Below are 20,356 nucleotides of genomic sequence, written 5' to 3' on the forward strand. Positions count from 1 at the left end.
ATCACATAGAGAAAAACTACTTAGCTCAAAAGATACAAGTGAAGCACATAGAGCAAAACTACTTAGCTCAAAAGATATAAGTGAAGCACATAGAGCAAAATTATCTAGCTCAAAAGATATAAGTGAAGCACATAGAGCAAAACTACATAGCTCAAAAGATATAAGTGAAGCACATAGAGTATTCTATCAAATTTTAATTCATGTATGGCTCTCTCCAAAGGTGTGTACAGCAAGGATGATTGTGGCATACTAAGACACAAAGACACAAATAATACAAGACACTCCAAGCAAAACACATATCATGTTCGTGAATAAAAATATAGCTCCAAGTAAATTACCGATGGAAGTGGACGAAAGAGGGGATGCCTTCAGGGGCATCCCCAAGCTTTGACTTTTTGGTGTCCTTGGATTATATTGGGGGTGCCATTGGAATCCCAAAGCTTAGGCTCTTGCCACTCCTTGTTCCATGATCCATCAAAAGAATTCACCCAAAACTTGAAAACTTCACAACACAAAACTCAAAATAGAAAACTTGTGAGCTCCGTTAGCGAAAGAAAACAAAAGACCACTTCAAGGTACTGTAATGAACTCATTCTTTATTTATATTGGTGTTAAACCTACTGTATTACAACTTCTCTATGGATTATAAACTATTTTACTAGCCATAGATTCATCAAAATAAGCAAATAACACACGAAAAACAGAATCTGTCAAAAACAGAATAGTCTGTAGTAATCTGTAGCTAGCGCAAGATCTGGAACCCCAAAAATTCTAAAATAAATTGCTGGACGTGAGGAATTTACCTATTAATAATATTCCAAAAGAATTAAGTAAACATCACTTTCCAAATAAAAATGGCAGCACTTCTCGTGAGTGCTAAAGTTTCTGTTTTTCGCAGCAAGTTCAACAAGACTTTCCCCAAGTCTTCCCAACGGTTCTACTTGGCACAAGCACTAATTAAACACAAAAAACACAACCAAAACAGAGGCTAAATAATTTATTTATTACTAAGCAGGAGAAAAAAGCAAGGAATAAAAATAAATTTGGGTTGCCTCCCAACAAGCGCTGTCGTTTAACGCCCCTAGCTAGGCATAAAAGCGAGGATAGATCTAGGTATTGCCTTCTTTGGTAGGCAATCCATAAGTGGCTCTCATGATAGTTTAATATGGTAATTTTATTTTCTTTCTTGGAAAGTGTTCCATGCCCTTTTTTAATGGAAATTAAAATCCAATATTCCCTTCCTTCATATCAATAATCGCTCCAACCGTTCTAAGGAAAGGTCTACCAAGAATAATAGGGCAAGAAGGATTGCAATCTATATCAAGAACAATGAAATCTACGGGCACATAATTCCTATTTGCAACAGTAAGAACATCATTAATCCTTCCCATAGGTTTCTTAATAGTGGAATCCGCAAGATGCAAGTTTAGAGAGGAATTGTCAAAATTACGGAAATCTAGCAAATCACACAAAGTTTTGGGAATAGTAGAGACACTAGAACCCAAATCACACAAAGCATAAAACTTGTGATCTTTAATTTTAATTTTAATAGTTTGTTCCCACTCATCATAGAGTTTTCTAGGGATAGAAACTTTCAACTCAAGTTTTTCTTCATAAGATTGCATCAAGGCATCAACAATATGTTCGGTGAAGGCTTTATTTTCACTATAAGCATGTGGAGAATTTAGCATGGATTGCAACAAGGAAATACAATCAATTAAAGAGCAACTTTCATAATTAAATTCCTGGAAATCCAATATAGTGGGTTTAGCAACATCTAGATTTTTATTTCTTTCAATCCCACTTTCATCAATTTCATCATTAAGATCTAAATACTCCGAATTTTTAGAACGCCTTCTAGGTAAAGGAAGATCATATTCAGTTTCATCAAGATTCATATTGCAAAACAAAGATTTAATAGGGGACACATCAATAACTTTTAGATCTTCATATTTATTTTCATAGGTATTGGAAGAACATGCTTTAATAAAGGCATCTTTGGAAGCACGCATCCTAGCGGTTCTTTCCTTGCACTCATCAATGGAAATTCTCATGGCTTTGGGAGACTCATTGACATCATGTTTAGGAGTAATAGATCTAAGCTTTAAAGAATCAACCTCAAGAGATATTCTATCAACATTTCTAGCCAAATCATCAATTTTAAGCAATTTCTCCTCAAGCAAAGCATTTAAATTCTTTTGTGAATTCATAAACTCTTTAACACTATTCTCAAATTCAGAGGGCATCTTATTATAATTTCCATAAGAGTTGTTGTAGGAATTCCCATAACTATTAGAAGGATTACTAGGATATGGCCTAGGACTAAAATTCCCTCTATAAGCGTTGTTACCAAAATTATTCCTACCAACAAAATTCACATCCATCGATTCATTGTTATTCTCAATAAAAGTAGACAAAGGCATATCATTAGGATCAGAAGAAACACTCTTAGTAGCAAATAATTTCATAAGTTCATCCATCTTTCCACTCAAAACATTAATTTCTTCTATCACATGCACTTTTTATTAGAAGATCTTTCAGTATGCCATTGAGAATAATTAACCATAATATTATCTAGGAGTTTAGTAGCATCTCCTAAAGTGATTTCCATAAAAGTGCCTCCCGCGAGCGAATCTAAAGATTTCTAGAAGCAAAATTCAATCTGGCATAAAATTTTGTATAATCATCCACAAATTCTAAAGATGAGTAGGGCAATTACGTATCATTAATTTCATTCTCTTCCAAGCTTGTGCAACATGTTCATGATCAAGTTGTTTAAAGTTCATAATATCGTTTCTAAGAGAGATGATCTTAGCGGGAAGAAAATACTTAGAGACAAAAGCATCTTTGCACTTGTTCCATGAATCAATACTATTTTTGGGCAAAGACGTAAACCAAGCTTTAGCACGATCTCTAAGCGAAAAAGAAAATAGCTTCAATTTAACGACATCATTATTGACATCTTTTTTCTTTTGCATATCACATAAATCAACGAAGCTATTCAGATGAGTAGCGGCATCTTCACTAGGAAGGCCGGCGAATTGATCTTTCATAACAATATTCAACAAAGCAGTATTAATTTCACAAGATTCAGCATCGGTAAGAGGAGCAATCGGAGTGCTAAGTAAATCATTATTATTGGTATTAGTGAAGTCACACAATTTAGTAGTATCTTGAGCCATCGCGACAAACAAGCACTCTAACACACGGGCAAACAAAAAAGCAAGCGGGCAAAAAGAGGCAAATAGAAAGGGAGGATAGAGAGAGATATAGGGCGAATAAAACGGCAAGGATGAAGTGGGGGAAAGGAACATGAGAGGCAAATGGCAAATAATGTAATGCGAGAGATAGGGGTTGCGATGGGTACTTGGTATGTTGACTTTTTGCAAAGACTCCCCGGCAACGGCGCCAGAAATCCTTCTTGCTACCTCTTGAGCTTGCGTTGGTTTTCGCTGAAGAGGAAGCGATGATGCAGCAGAGTAGCGTAAGTATTTCCCTCAGTTTTTGAGAACCAAGGTATCAATCCAGTAGGAGGCCACGCTCAATTCCCTCGTACCTGCACAAAACAATAGCTACTCGCAACCAATGCGATTAGGGGTTGTCAATCCCTTCACGGTCACTTGAGAGAGTGAGATCTGATAGATATAATATTTTTGGTATTTTTGGTATAAAGATGCAAAATAAAAAGTAAAGGAAAAGTAAAAAAAGCAAAGTAGATTGAAGTTATGGAGATTGATATGATGAGAATAGACCCAGGGGCCATAGGTTTCACTTGTGGCTTCTCTCAAGAGCATAAGTATTCTACGGTGGGTGAACAAATTACTGTTGAGCAATTGACAGAATTGAGCATAGTTATGAGAATATCTAGGAATGATCATGTATATAGGCATCACATCCGTGACAAGTAGATCGAAACGATTCTGCATCTACTACTATTAATCCACTCATCGACCGCTATCCAGCATGCATCTAGAGTATTAAGTTAAAAACAGAGTAACGCCTTAAGAAAGATGACATGATGTAGAGAGATAAATTCATGCAATATGAAATAAACCCCATCTTGTTATCCTCAATGGCAACGATACAATAGGTGCCTTGCTGCCCCTTCTGTCACTGGGTAAGGACACTGCAAGATCGAACCCAAAGCTAAGCACTTCTCCCATGGCAAGAACTACCAATCTGGCAAAACCAAACGGATAATTCGAAGAGACTTGCAAAGATAACCAATCATACATAAAAGAATTTAGAGAATATTCAAATATTATTCATAGATAGACTTGATCATAAACCCACAATTCATCGGTCTCAACAAACACACCGCAAAAAGAAGATTACATCGAATAGATCTCCACAAGAGAGGGGGAGAACTTTGTATTGAGATTCAAAGAGAGAGAAGAAGCCATCTAGCTACTAACTATGGAACCGAAGGTCTGAGGTAAACTACTCACACTTCATCGGAGAGGCTATGATGATGTAGAAGCCCTCCGTGATGACGGCCCTCTTCCGGAGGAGCTCCGGAATAGGCTCCAAGATGGGATCTCATGGATACAGAAACTTGCGGCGGTGGAATAGGTTTTTGGCTCCTGTTCCGATCGTTTGGCACTACGTGTGTATATATAGGAGGAAGATGTACACCGGAGGAGCAACAAGGGGCCCACGAGGCAGGGGGGCGTGCCCTTGGGGGGGAGCCCCCACCCTCATGACCTCCTCTTTTGTTCCTGGGAGTAGGGTCCAAGTCTCCTGGATCATGTTCGATGAGAAAATCACGTTCCTGAAGATTTTATTCCGTTTGGACTCCGTTTGATATTCCGTTTCTTCAAAACACTGAAATAGGCAAAAAAACAGTAATTCTGGGCTGGGCCTCCGGTTAATAGGTTAGTCCCAAAAAGAATATAAAAGTGGAAAATAAAGCCCAATATAGTCAACAGTAGATAATATAGCATGGAGCAATCAAGAATTATAGATACGTTGGAGACGTATCAGTGCCTCAGGATGGATAGAGGCCATCGGCACAGACGGCTCACCCCCCTTAGTGAGGGGTCGCTCGACATAGTTTGGAACCACGGGAGGTTCCGGCGCAGTATTTGGCCGGGGGCCGGACTTGCTGCCCCCGTCATTAGGGCCTATGGGAGCCTTGCCTCCCATGTGCCCGACGTCTGGGAGGTCGCCTTGGGGCGCCCCCAGAACTACCTTCCCTTGGCTTGGTGCCCTTCGGGACAACACCTCGGCGGTGTCCGTTGGGCGGGGGGAGGAGGCGGACGGGAGCGAATCACTGTTCATCTCCTACAGGCCCAGAGACCCATCCGAAGAGGATACGTCGAGATGGTCCTTGGGTGGGCTGCTTAATCATGTTCGGCATGATAAGAAATAATAAAATGAAATATACCAGAACTATTATGGTATCCGGATACTTACGACTTCGCCAGGGGCTTGTCCCTGGAAAACCACTCCTTGTCATTGAACGCGGCCGTGGTGGAGCGGCCCGGAAGGAGGGCTCTTCCCTTCTTGGACCCTTCGGCCTCCCTGGATGGGGTGGTCTTCCTTTTCTTATCTCCCCCGGATATATGGGGAGAATTTTCCTCTTCCTCCTCCTCGTCTTCGGGGGAGGAGGGTGTCTTGGTGTTATCGGACGATGATTTCGATACAACCTTGCGCCGGAGACCTTTCCTGGTCCCCACGGCCTTCTTCTTAGCCTTCTTCTCCAGCGCCTCATAGGGTGTCGGAACCAGCATCTCCGTCAGGAGAGTACTTGCTGGATCTTCGGGCAGTGGGGCCGGAAAATCGATCCGCTCCACCGTCGCGACCCATTCCTATCGAATAATGTGGAGGTTCAGATCCCTCACATAATTATAGTAGGGAAAGAAACGCCTTATGAGATATAAGGAGCTTACCAGATTAGCAGGGCGCTTTGCGCTGAGTCCGCAGTCCTCGGTAAGAGAAGGAGGTACCTCGGCAGACTTGAACAACACCCTCCAGATGTCCTGGTGCGTCGTGTCGAAGAGCTCTCGCAGCATCTGGTGCCTTGCCGAGTCAAACTCCAACATATTGAATGCCCGTCTTTGACACGGGAGGATCTGGCGGAAGAGCATGACCTGGACCATGTTGACAAGCTTGATTTTCTTGCTTATCATGTTTTTAACATAGTTTTGGAGTCCGGTCAGCTCCACCGATGAATCCCAAGATAAGCCCTTCTGTTTCAAGGAGGTGAGCCGCATGGGGATGCCGGATCGGAATTCGGGGGCCGCCACCCAGTTGGTGTCGCGCGGCTCGGTGATATAGAACCACCCCGATTGCCACCCCTTTATGGTCTCCACACAGGAGCCTTCGAGCCAGGTGACGTTGGGCATTTTTCCAACTATGGCGCCTCCGCACTCTTGTTGGCCGACCACCACCTTCGGTTTAACATTGAAGGTCTCCAGCCATAGGCCGAAGTGGGGAATGATGCGGAGGAAGGCCTCGCACACGATGATAAACGCCGAGATGTTGAGGATGAAATTGGGGGCCAAATCATGAAAGTCCAGCCCATAGTAGAACATGAGCCCGCAGACGAAATGGGTAAGGAATACAACCCTTTCGTACGGCTCGGGGGTAGGAACGATCTGCCCCGCGCCTGGAAGCCGGTGCGCAATATATGCGGCCAGGTATCCGGCTTCCCGGAGCTTCATGATGTTCTCCTCCGTAACTGAGGAGGCCATCCACTTGCCTCCCGCTCCGGACATGTTCAGAGTGTTTTTTCGGAGAAGATGCGAACTTGGGCGCTGGAGATCGAGTGCGCGAGAATGGATGGGCAGGGAAGAAGAAGGCGTGGGTAAAAAAAGAGGAGTCCTTATCCCTTTATAATTGCGATAGAAACTGTGTGCCTCCCCACTTGCCTGGTAAAACCCGCTTATTCCCCAAGGGTCGTGATTGATGGCATGGTTGGGTTACCCACACCCGTGTTGATGAGGATCCCGGGATAAGGGGACACGAACTCTGCTTCAATAAGACGTGCCAAGGAAACCACCTCGCAATATGTGCATTGGCTGGTTGAGAAAAAGAGTTCGAATAATAACCGGGGCCATGGCGTGATGTCACGTTATGAAAAGTTGTCAGCAGATTAGATTTGTGGAAATATTGTACTCTCTACGGTGGTATATGGAATTTGTTTTGTAGAGCCGGACAGTATCATTGTGTTCAAAATCTTCTATGGGGTATTCGGAGGAGGAATCCGCCTTGTAATGCCGAAGACAATCTGCGCGCTGGACTCATCGTCATTGAAGCCTGGTTCAGGGGCCACTGAGGGAGTCCTGGATTAGGGGGTCCTCGGACAGCCGGACTATATACTTTGGCCGGACTGTTCGACTATGAAGATACAAGATTGAAGACTTCGTCCCGTGTCCGGATGGGACTCTCCTTTGCGTGGAAGGCAACCTTGACAATTTGGATATGTAGATCTCCTCCCTTGTAACCGACTCTATGTAACCCTAGCCCCTCCAGTGTCTATATAAACTGGAGGGTTTTAGTCCGTAGGACAACAACAATCATACTATAGGCTAGCTTCTATGGTTTAGACTCTCCGATCTCGTGGTAGATCAACTCTTGTAATACTCATATCATCAAGATCAATCAAGCAGGAAGTAGGGTATAACCTCCATCGCGAGGGCCCGAACCTGGGTAAACATTGTGTCCCCCGCCTCCTGTTGCCATCCGCCTTAGACACACACTTCGGGACCCCCTACCCAAGATCCGCCGGTTTTGACACCGACAAATGGGCCATACAGGAAAGGAGAAAAGGGCCTCAAGGGTTGGCTGCCCCCCATGGCAAGTCCGAATTGGGAAGCGTACCCTCTTGATTAGGGATTACCTACTCCGGCGGCACTGCCGCCATTGAGTTTTATTCCCCTGCCGGATGGTCGCCGCTGTGCACTTCTCGGGCCTCCCAGCCAGGGTGATCCAGCGGTGGGGTCTCAGGTATAGGGTTTATCCGGAGTCCATCTTTGTCGTTGGAATAGGTTCAAGATCTGAAGCATGGCGACTTTTGTTTCCAAGATGTTGGCAGTCCATGTCAAGGGAGTCCTCGTGCTTATGGGGATGCTTTGTGAGGAACGCCTTGAAGTGTTTCTCGTGGAACTAGTGTGACGTTTGAGGGTCAAGAAAGTGCAGACTGAACCTGAATTGGAAGAGCATCATGTAGATAGGAACAAGTTTGATCTTTTGAGGAATAGGCCTCCTAATCACACTGCCTCAGGACTTCATACTACAGGAGGAGGAAGAGGACAATATACTGAAGATTCTGGAGCAGATAGTAGCAGTAGAAAGAAGAACGAAAACACTAGAGGAAACATTGTTTCAGGAGAGAAAGGAGCAGGTGCATACCCAGTTCCTCCAATACAAAATAATGATTGTGCAGATTCAGGAAAAAATAGAAATGACTTGGCAACATTGGCGGCCTCCCCAGTGGAGGACCGCCGGGCCTAATGGCTATCTTAAGTTGGAACTGCCGCGGGCTGGGCGATCCCGCGACGGTTCACGAGCTGCGCGACCTCACGCGCGAGACTGCGCCGGCGATTCTTTGCGTTGCGGAGACACAAATTGCCAAGTATCGTGTGAAAGGCTTGGTTGGTAGTCTAGGTTTTGATGGGCCTTATGGTGTTGATAGCAGTGGCCGTAGCGGGGGACTTTGCATTTTCTAGAAGAAACCGTATATTTTGGAGCTCCGGAATTTCTCAAAGTACCATATTGATATGGAAGTGAAGGAGCAAGACAAGGAACCGTGGAGAATTACGTGCTTGTATGGAGAGGCAAATAGAAGCCTACAACATCAGACATGGGACATGATGATGTTTCTAAAAGCAGATTGTGATCTTCCATGGCTTTGTATAGGGAATTTCAATGAAGTCCTGCGGAGGGAAGAACAGTTCGGGCCAAATCTTTGGGATATGGCACAAATTAATTTACTCCGCGAGGTGGTTGATGTTTTCAAATTATGTGATATTGGTTACAAGGGCCTTGATTGGACTTTCGAAATAAAGATACAAAATGGAGAGTACTGCTGTGTTAGACTTGACCATGCTCTTGCATCAAGTGACTTGTGTAATGTGTTTCCCATGGCATCAGTGCGCTGATACGTCTCCGTCGTATCTACTTTTCCAAACACTTTTGCCCTTGTTTTGGACTCTAACTTGCATGATTTGAATGGAACTAACCTGGACTGATGTTGTTTTCAGCAGAATTGCCATGGTGTTATTTATGTGCAGAAATAAAAGTTCACGGAATGACCTGAAACTTCACGGAACGTCTATTTGGAAATAATAAAAAATCCTTGCAAAAGATGAAGACCAGGGGGCCCACACCCTAGCCACGGGGGTGGGGGGCGTGCCTGCCCCCCTACCTCGTGGCCCCCCTGGAGCTCCTCCGACCTCAACTCCAACTCTATATATTTGCTTTCGGGGAGAAAAAAATCAGAGAGAAGGATTCATCGTGTTTTACGATACAGAGCCACCGCCAAGCCCTAAAACCTCTCGTGAGGGCTGATCTAGAGTCCGTTTGGGGCTACGGAGAGGGGAATATGTCGCCATCATCATCATCAAACTTCCTCCATCACCAATTTCATGATGCTCACCGCCATGCGTGAGTAATTCCATCGTAGGCTTGCTGGACGGTGATGGGTTGGATGAGATTTATCATGTAATCAAGTTAGTTTTGTTAGGGTTTGATCCCTAGTATCCACTATGTTCTGAGATTGATGTTGCTATGACTTTGCTATGCTTAATGCTTGTCACTAGGGCCCGAGTGCCATGAATTCAGATCTGAACCTATTATGTTTTTATCAATATACGAGAGTTCTTGATCCTATCTTGCAAGTCTATAGTCACCTATTATGAGTTATGATCCGTTAACCCCGAAGTGACAATAATCGGGATACTTACCGGTGATGACCGTAGTTTGAGGAGTTCATGTATTCACTATGTGTTAATGCTTTGGTCCAATACTCTATTAAAAGGAGGCCTTAATATCCCTTAGTTTCCGTTAGGACCCCGCTGCCACGGGAGGGTAGGACAAAATATGTCATGAAAGTTCTTTTCCATAAGCACGTATGACTATATTCGGAATACATGCCTACATTACATTGATGAATTGGAGCTAGTTCTGTGTCACCCTAGGTTATGACTGTTACATGATGAACCGCATCCGGCATAATTCTCTATCACTGATCCATTGCCTACGAGCTTTCCATATATTGTCCTTCACTTATTTACTTTTCCGTTGCTATTGTTATCATCACTACAAAATACCAAAAACATTACTTTTGCTACCGTTACTCTTTGCTATCGTTACCACTACTATCATATTACTTTGCTACTAAACACTTTGTTGTAGATACTAAGTTTCCAGGTGTGGTTGAATTGACAACTCAGCTGCTAATACTTGAGAATATTCATTGGCTCCCCTTGTGTCGAATCAATAAATTTGGGTTGAATACTCTACCCTCAAAAACTGTTGCAATCCCCTATACTTGTGGGTTATCATGCGCCACCTAACATCAGTTAAATCTCACCACTCTCCTATTTTGTTGATGAATCAAATGGAGTCGCGGAATGCTACCTCTTGAGCACTGTGTTGGTTTTCCCTTGAAGAGGAAAGGGTGATGCAGCAAAGTAGCGTAAGTATTTACCTCAGTTTTTGAGAACCAAGGTATCAATCTAGTAGGAGACTACACGCAAGTCCCTCGTGCCTACACAAACAAATAAGAACCTCGCAACCAATGAGATAAAGGGGCTGTCAATCCCTTCACGGTCACTTATGAGAGTGAGATCTGATAGAGATAATAATGATAATATGAATATTTTTGGTATTTTTATGATATAGATTGAAAGTAAAGATTGCAAAATAAACAGTGCCAGAAAATAACTTGTTGATGGGAGATTAATATAATGGAGAATAGACCCGGGGGGCATGGGTTTAACTAGTGGCTTCTCTCAAGATAGCATAAGTATTACGGTGGGTGAACAAATTACTATCGAGCAATTGATTGAAAAGCGAATAATTATGAGAATATCTAGGCATGATCATGTATATAGGAATCACATCCGTGACAAGTAGACCGAATCCTGCCTGCATCTACTACTATTACTCCACACATCAACCGCTATCCAGCATGCATCTAGAGTATTAAGTTCATAAGATCGGAGTAACGCATTAGGTAAGATGACATGATGTAGAGGGATAAACTCAAGCAATATGATATAAACCCCATCTTTTTATCCTCGATGGCAACAATACAATACGTGTCGTTTCCCTTTCTGTCACTGGGATCGAGCACCGCAAGATTGAACCCAAAGCTAAGCACTTCTCCCATTGCAAGAAAGATCAATCTAGTAGGCCAAACCAAATTGATAATTCGAAGAGACTTGCAAAGATAACCAATCATACATAAAAGATTTCAGAGAAGAATCAAATATTGTTCATAGATAGACTTGATCATAAACCCACAATTCATCGGATCTCGACAAACACACCGTGAAAAGAGTTACATCGAATAGATCTCCAAGAAGATCGAGGAGAACTTTGTATTGATATCCAAAGAGAGAGAAGAAGCCATCTAGCTAATAGCTATGGACCTGAGGTTCTGAAGTAAACTACTCACACATCATCAGAGGGGCCATGGAGTTGATGTAGAGGCCCTCCGTGATCGATGCCCCCTCAGGCGGAGCTCCGGAAAAGGCCCCAAGATGGGATCTCTTGGGTACAGAAGGTTGCGGCGGTGGAAATAGGGTTTCGTGGTGCTCCTGGATGTTTTCGGGGTATATAAATATATATAGGAGGAAGATAAGTAGGTCGGTGGAGCCACGAGGAGCCCACTAGGGGGGAGGGCGCGCCCAGGGGGTAGGCGTGCCCCCTGCCTTGTGGCCTCCTTGTTGGTTGCTTGACGTCCACTCCAAGTCCTCTGGATCACATTTGTTCCAAGAATAACTCTCCCAAAGGTTTTATTCCATTTGGATTCCGTTTGATATTCCTTTTCTGCGGAACACTGAAATAGGCAAAAAACAGCAATTTGCACTGGGCCTTGGGTTAGTCGGTTAGTCCCGAAAACAATATAAAAGTGTAAAATAAAGCCCATTAACATCCAAAATAGATAATATAATAGCATGGAACAATCAAAAATTATAGATACATTAGAGACATATCACGGAACCAACGGATAGCGAAACTAAAACCTTTCCGATATGAACTCATGTGGGAGCGACATGAGCAATTCCAGCCTTTCCTTGAGCAGATATGGGGAAGTAGCAGTGCACATACAGTTGGGAAACTTAGTGAGAAGCAACATGACACCGCATCAGCAATCCTAGGGTGGAGTATAACATCTTTTGGTGCGGTACGTTCTGAGGTCTGCACGTTACGAAAAAAGCTAGAGGTTCTGCCAGCTGCGCCTAATAGGGTTGGACCATCGCACGAAGAGCTCAAAATCAAACAGAGGATTATTGAACTCTGATTCCAAGAGGAAGTCATGTTGAGGCAAAGGGCGAGAATTCAATGGTTGGTGGAGGGAGACAGGAACACTCGCGTTTTTCAGCAAAAGGCATCGAATAGGAAGAAGAAGAATAGAATAACAAGGATTGAACAGGGCGATGGTACGATCTGTGAGGATCCTGCCGAACTTGAGAAAATGATCGCTGATTATTATGAAAACATGTATGCCACGGAAGGGGTGATTGGTATTGAGGAGGTACTCTCACATGTGCCTTGTAAAGTCACAAGTGAAATGAATGAAATATTATCCCATACGTACACTGAAGCAGAAGTAAAAGTGGCACTTTTTCAAATGTTCCCGACCAAGGCGCCGGGACCGGACGGTTTTCCTTCCCACTTTTTTAGAAGTACTGGCATTTATGTAGTGATGAGGTGACCATGATTGTGATCAGAGCATTGAAGGGAGAGGACTCCTATGAGGAGATCAACAAAACATTCATTGTTACTATTCCCAAGGTACAAAACCCATTTCTCCTGTCTTAGTTTCGACCCATTAGCTTGTGCAATGTGATTTTTAAGATCGCTTCGAAAGTACTAGCTAACAGACTGAAGCAGTTTCTCCCTGAGATTATTTCTGAAGAGTAGTCGGGTTTCATGCCGGGTAGACTGATTACAGATAATGTCATTACGGCCTCTGAGTGCTTACATTATATGAAGAGCAATAGAGGCAAGAAGAACTCGCATTGCGCAGTTAAACTAGACATGCAAAAATCTTATGATCGGCTAGAGTGGGAATATCTTGAAGCAATAATGAAGAAGCTGGGTTTCTGTAATTATTTTGTTGATGTAGTTATGCGTGGGGTGAGGACTGTAACTTTTTCGGTCTTGTTCAATGGAGGAAGCCCATGGGAATTTTCACAGAGCAGAGGCATCCGACAGGGGGACCCGATCTCCCCGTATCTTTTCCTTCTTGCTAGCGAAGGATTGTCATGTCTAATGCAACACGAGTGTCGGTCTGGAGCTCTAGAAGGCATCCAGATTGCTCCTTCCACTCCACAAGTGAGGATTCTTTTATTTCCTGATGATTATTTGTTATTCCGCAGGGCCACTATAGAGAAAACTGAAACTTTGAGAGGAGTTCTGCACAGCTACTGTCAAGCATCTGGCCAACGGATAAATAATCAAAAATCTTCCATTTATTTTGGAAAGGGGTGTCCAGCTACAACCAAAGGTTTGGTCAAGGGAGTCTTGAATACTCAAACTGAGACCCTTAATGAGAAGGATTTTCCACTGCCGTCCGACGTGGGTCGAGAAAAGAATGGCACCTTCGCGTATATCAAAGAGCGAATTTGCAAGAGACTGCAAGGATGGATGGAGAAGATGTTAGCAGGTGCTACCTCTTGAGCATGCGTTGGTTTTCCCTTGAAGAGGAAAGGGTGATGCAGCAAAGGAGTGTAAGTATTTCCCTCAGTTTTTGAGAACCAATGTATCAATCCAGTAGGAGATCACGCGCGAGTCACCTCATACCTACACAAACAAATAAGAACCTCGCAACCAACGTGATAAAGGGGTTGTCAATCCCTTCACGGCCAATTGCAAGAGTGAGATCTGATAGACATAATGATAATAAGATAAATATTTTTGGTATTTTTATGATATAGATTGTAAGTAAAGATAAAATAGATTGGAAACTTGTATGATGGAAAATAGACCCGGGGGCCATAGATTTTACTAGTGGCTTCTCTCAAGATAGCATAAGTATTACGGTGGGTGAACAAATTACTGTCGAGCAATTTATAGAAAAGCGAATAATTATGAGAATATCCAGGTATGATCATGTATATATGCATCACGTCTGTGACAAGTAGACCGACTCCTGCCTGTATCTACTACTATTACTCCACACATCGACCGCTATCCAGCATGCATCTAGAGTATTAAGTTCATAAGAACGGAGTAACGCTTTAAGCAAGATGACATGATGTAGAGGTATAAAGTCATGCAATATGATATAAACCCCATCTTTTTTCCTTGATGGCAACAATACAATACGTGTCGTTTCCCTTTCTGTCACTGGGATCGAGCATCGCAAGATTGAACCCAAAGCTAAGCACTTCTCCCATTGCAATTAAGATCAATCTAGTAGGCCAAACCAAACTGATAATTCAAAGAGACTTGCAAAGATAACCAATCATACATAAAAGAATTCAGAGAAGATTCAAATATTGTTCATAGATAGTCTTGATCATAAACCCATAATTCATCGGATCTCGACAAACACACCGCAAAAAGAATTACATCGAATAGATCTGCAAGAGAAGCAAGGAGAACTTTGTATTGAGATCCAAAGAGAGAGAAGAAGCCATCTAGCTAAAACTATGGACACGAAGGTTTGAGGTAAACTACTCACACATCATCGAAAGGGCCATGGAGTTGATGTAGGGGCCCTCCGTGATCAATGCCCCCTCCGGCGGAGCTCCGGAAAAGGACCCAAGATGGGATCTCTTGGGTACAGAAGGTTGCAGCGATGGAAATAGGGTTTCGTGGTGCTCCTGGATGTTTTCAGGGTACGTGGGTATATATAGGAGGAAGAAGTAGGTTTGTGGAGCCACGAGGGGGCCACGAGGGGGGAGGGCGCGCCCTCCTGCCTTGTGGCCTCCTTGTTGGTTGCATGACGTCCACTCCAAGTCCTCTGGATCACGTTTGTTCCAAAAATCACGCTCCCAAAGGTTTTATTCCGTTTGGACTCCGTTTGATATTCCTTTTCTGCGAAAGACTGAAATAGGCAAAAAACATCAATTTGGGCTGGGCCTCCGGTTAATAGGTTAGTCCCAAAAATATCCAAAACAAATAATATAATAGCATGGAACGATCAAAAATTATAGATACGTTGGAGACGTATCAAGCATCCCCGAGCTTAATTCCTGCTCGTCCTCGAGTAGGTAAATGATAAAAACAGAATTTTTGACATGGAATGCTTTCTAGAATGTATTTTTCTCTATTGTGGTATGAATGTTCAGATCTGAAAGATTCAAGATAAAAGTTTATTGTTGACATAAAAATAGTAACACTCCAAGTATGCTAATCATGCTTCATTTTCGTCACACAAAATGATCTCATCATGCACAACCCCGATGACAAACCAAGCAATTGTTTCATACTTAGCCTTTTCAAACTCTTTCAACTTTTACGCAATATATGAGCGCGAGCCATGGACATAGCTCTATGGGTGGAATAGAATATGATGATTGAGGTTGTGTGGGAAGACAAAAAAGGGAGAAAGTCTCACATTGACGCGGCTAATCAATGGGCTATGGAGATGCCCACCGATTGATGGCAATGCAAGGAGTAGGGATTTCCATGCAACGGATGCACTAGAGCTATAAATATATGAAAGCTCATCAAAGAAACTAAGTGGGTGTGCATCCAACTCCCTTGCTCACGAAGACATAGGGCATTTGAGGTAGCCCATCATTGGAATATACAAGCCAAGTTCTATAACGAAAAATTCCCACTAGTATATGAAAGTGACAACATAGGAGACTCTCTATCATGAAGATCATGGTGCTACTTTGAAGCACAAGTGTGGAAAAAGGATAGTAAGCTTGTCCCTTCTCTCTCTTTTTTTATTTGGGCCTTCTTTTTTTTTCTTTTGGCCTCTTTTCTCTTTCTTTTTTAAATTTTTCGTCCGGAGTCTCATCCCGACTTCTGGGGACATTGTCTTTATCATCCTTTCCTCACTGGGACAATGCTCTAATAATGATGATCATCACAATTCTTTTTACTTACAACTCAAGAATTACAGCTCAAAACTTAGAACAAAATATGACTCAGTGTGAATGCCTCCGGCAGTGTACCGAGATATGCAATGAATCAAGAGTGACATGTATGAAAAATTATGAGCGATGGCTTTGCCACAAATACGATGTCAGCTACATGATCATGCATGGCAATATGACAATGATGATGCATGTCATAATAAATGGAACGGTGGAAAGTTGCATGGCAGTATATCTTGGAATGGCTATGGAAATGCCATAATAGGTAGGTATGGTGGCTATTTTGAGGAAGATATAAGGAGGCTTATGTGTGATAGAGCGTATAATATCACGGGGTTTGGATGCACTGGCGAAGTTTGCACCAACTCTCAAGGTGAGAAAGGGCAATGCACGATACCGAAGAGGCTAGCAATGATGGAAGGGTGAGAGTGTGTATAATCCATGGACTCAACATTAGTCATAGAGAACTCACATACTTATTGCAAAAATCTACAATCCATCAAAACCAAGAACTACGTGCATGCTCCTAGGGGTATAGATTGGTTGGAAAAGACCATCGCTCGTCCCTGACCGCCACTCATAAGGAAAGCAATCAAAGAACACCCCATGCTTCAAATTTGTCACATAACGTTTACCATACGTGCATGCTACGAGACTTGCCAACTTCAACACAAGTATTCATCAATTTCACAATTACTCAACTAGCACGCCTCTAATTTTACCACCTTTATATCTCAAAACAATCTATCAAGCATCCAACTTCTCTTAGCATTTAAAATTTATAACCAAAGTGAATTACCATGATGTTCTAATGGACTCTAAAAATGATATAAGTGAAGCGTGGGAGATCAATTATTTCTATAAAATAGAACCACCGCCGTGCTCTAAAAGATATAAGCAAAGCACTAGAGCAAAAATTATCCAACTCAAAAGATATAAGTGAAGCACATAGAGTATTCTAATAAATTCCAATTCATGTGTGTCTCTCCAAAAATGTATGTACAGCAAGGATGATTGTGGTAAACTAAAAAGCAAAGACTCAAATCATACAAGATGCTCCAAGCAAACGACATATCATGTGGTGAATAAAAATATAGCTCCAAGTAAAGTTACCGATGGACGAAGATGAAAGAGGGGATGCCTTCTGGGGCATCCCCGAGCTTAGGCTTTTGGTTGTCCTTGGATTTTACCTTGGGGTGCCTTGGGCATCCCCAAGCTTAGGCTCTTGCCACTCCTTGTTCCATAATCCATCAAATCTTTACCCAAAACTTGGAAACTTCACAACACAAAACTTAAAAGAAAATCTTCATGAGCTCCGTTAGTAAAAGGAAACAAACCACCACTTCAAGATACTGTAATGGACCCATTCTTTATTTATATTGGTGTTAAACCTACTGTATTCCAACTTCTCTATGGTTCATAAACTCTATTAGTAGCCATAGATTCATCAAAATAAGAAAACAACACACAAAAAACAAAATCTGTCAAAAACAGAACAGTCTATAGCAATCTGTAGGTTTCGAATACTTCTGAAACCCCCAAATTCTAAAATAATTTTCCGAACGTGAGGAATTTATCTATTAATCATCTGCAAAAATAATTAACTAAATATCACTCTCCAGTAAAAAATGGCAGCAATTCCCTTGAGCGCTAAAGTTTCTTTTTTTACAGCGAGATCAAAAAGACTTTCCCCAAGTCTTCCAACGGTTCTACTTGGCACAAACACTAATTAAACACAAAAATACAACAAAAATAGAGCCTAGATAAATTATTTATTACTAAACAGGAACAAAAAGCAGTGAATAAAAATAAAATTGGGTTGCCTCCCAACAAGCGCTATCGTTTAACGCCCCTAGCTAGGCATAAAAGCAAGGATAGATCTAGGTATTGCCATCTTTGGTAGGCAATCCATAGGTGGCTCTCATAATAGATTCATATGGTAATTTAATTTTGTTTCTAGGGAAGTGTTCCATGACTTTCCTTAACGGAAATTGGAATCTAATATTCCCTTCCTTCATATCATTAATTGCACCAATCGTTCTAAGGAAAGGTCTACCAAGAATAATAGGACATGAAGGATTGCAATATATATCAAGAACAATGAAATCTACGGGCACATAATTTGTATTTGCAAAAATAAGAACATCATTAATCCTTACCATAGGTTTCTTAATGGTGGAACCCGCAAGGTGCAAGTTTAAAGAACAATCATCAAATTCACGGAAACCTAGCAAATCACACAAAGTTTTTTGGGATCGTGGAAACACTAGCACCCAAATCACACAAAGCATAGCATTCATGATCTTTAATTTTTATTTTGATTGTAGGTTACCACTCATCATAAAGTTTTCTATGTATAGAAACTTCCAACTCAAGTTTTTCTTCGTAAGATTGCATTAAAGCATCAATAATATGTTTAGTAAAAGTTTTATTTTGACTATAAGCATGAGGAGAATTTATCATGGATTGCAACAAGGAAATACAATCTATCAAAGAGAAATTATCATAATTAAATTGCTTGAAATCCAAGATAGTGGGTTCATTGCTATTTAAAGTTTTGACCTCTCCAATCCCACTTTTATCAATTTTTGCATCAAGATCTAAAAACTCCGAATCATTGGGACGCCTTCTAACTAAAGTTGAATCATCTCCAGTCCCATCATTATCAAGATTCATATTGCAAAACAAAGATTTAATAGGGGACACATCAATAACTTTTAGATCTTCATCATTATTATCACGGAAACTAGAAGAACACGCTTTCACAAAGCAATCCTTTTTTGCACGCATCCTAGCGGTTCTTTCTTTGCACTCATCAATGGAAATTCTCATAGCTTTGAGAGACTCATTGCTATCATGCTTAGGTGGAATAGATCTAAGTTTCAAAGAATCAACATCAAGAGAAATTCTATCCACGTTCCTAGCCAACTCATCAATCTTAGACAATTTTTCTTCAATCAAAGCATTGAAACTCTTTTGCAAACTAATAAATTCTTTAATATTAGATTCAAAATCATAGGGCATCTTATTACAATTTACATAAGAATAGTTGTAGGAATTAGCATAATTATTAGAGGAATTACCAGGAAATGGCCTAGGATTAAAATTACCTCTATACGCGCTATTACCAAAATTGTTCCTACCAACAAAATTCAAACCCATAGATTCATTATTATTCTCACTCAAAGTAGACAAAGGCATATCATTGGGATCAGTAGTAGTACTCTTATTAGCAAACAATTTCATAAGTTCATCCATCTTTCCACTCAAAACATTAATCTCTTCAATTGCATGCACCTTTTTACTAGTGGATCTTTCAGTGTGCCATTGAGAATAATTAACCATAATATTATCTAGGAGTTTGGTAGCTTCTCCTAAGGTGATTTCCATAAAAGTGCCTCCTGCGGCCGCATCTAAAAGATTTCTAGAAGCAAAATTCAATCTGTCATAAAAATTTTGTATAATCATCCATAAATTCAAACCATGTGTAGGGAAATTACGTATCATTAGTTTCATCCTCTCGCAAGATTGTGCAACATGCTCATGATCAAGTTGCTTAAAATTCATAATATCGTTTCTAAGAGAGATGATCTTAGCGGGAGGAAAATACTTAGAGATAAAAGCATCTTTGCACTTACTCCATGAATCAATACTATTTTTAGGCAAAGAAAAAAACCAAGCTTTAACATGATCTCCAAGCGAAAACAGAAATAGCTTAAGTTTAACAATATCATTATCCACATATTTCTTGTTTTGCATATAACACAAATCAACAAAGTTGTTTAGATGGGTAGCGGCATCTTCACTAGGAAGGCCAGAAAACGGATATTTCATGACAAGATTCAGCAAAGCAGTATTAATTTCACAAGATTCATCATCGGTAAGAGGAGCAATCGGAGTGCTAATAAAATCATTATTGTTGGTATTGGCAAAGTCACACAATGTAGTATTATCTTGAGCCATTGTGACAAGCAAGCAATCCAACACACAAGCAAACAAGAAACAAGCAAAAGAGGCAAACTGGAAAAGAGAAGGTGTTGGGGATATTATTATTGGACATAAACCAGCCAGGTGTGGCCGGGTTATCTTTATGAGGATTAGAAGCCAAGGAAGACAAAGGATGT

Source organism: Triticum aestivum, chromosome 5A (assembly GCF_018294505.1).
Source record: "Triticum aestivum cultivar Chinese Spring chromosome 5A, IWGSC CS RefSeq v2.1, whole genome shotgun sequence".
In the NCBI taxonomy this organism is placed as follows: Eukaryota; Viridiplantae; Streptophyta; class Magnoliopsida; order Poales; family Poaceae; genus Triticum; species Triticum aestivum.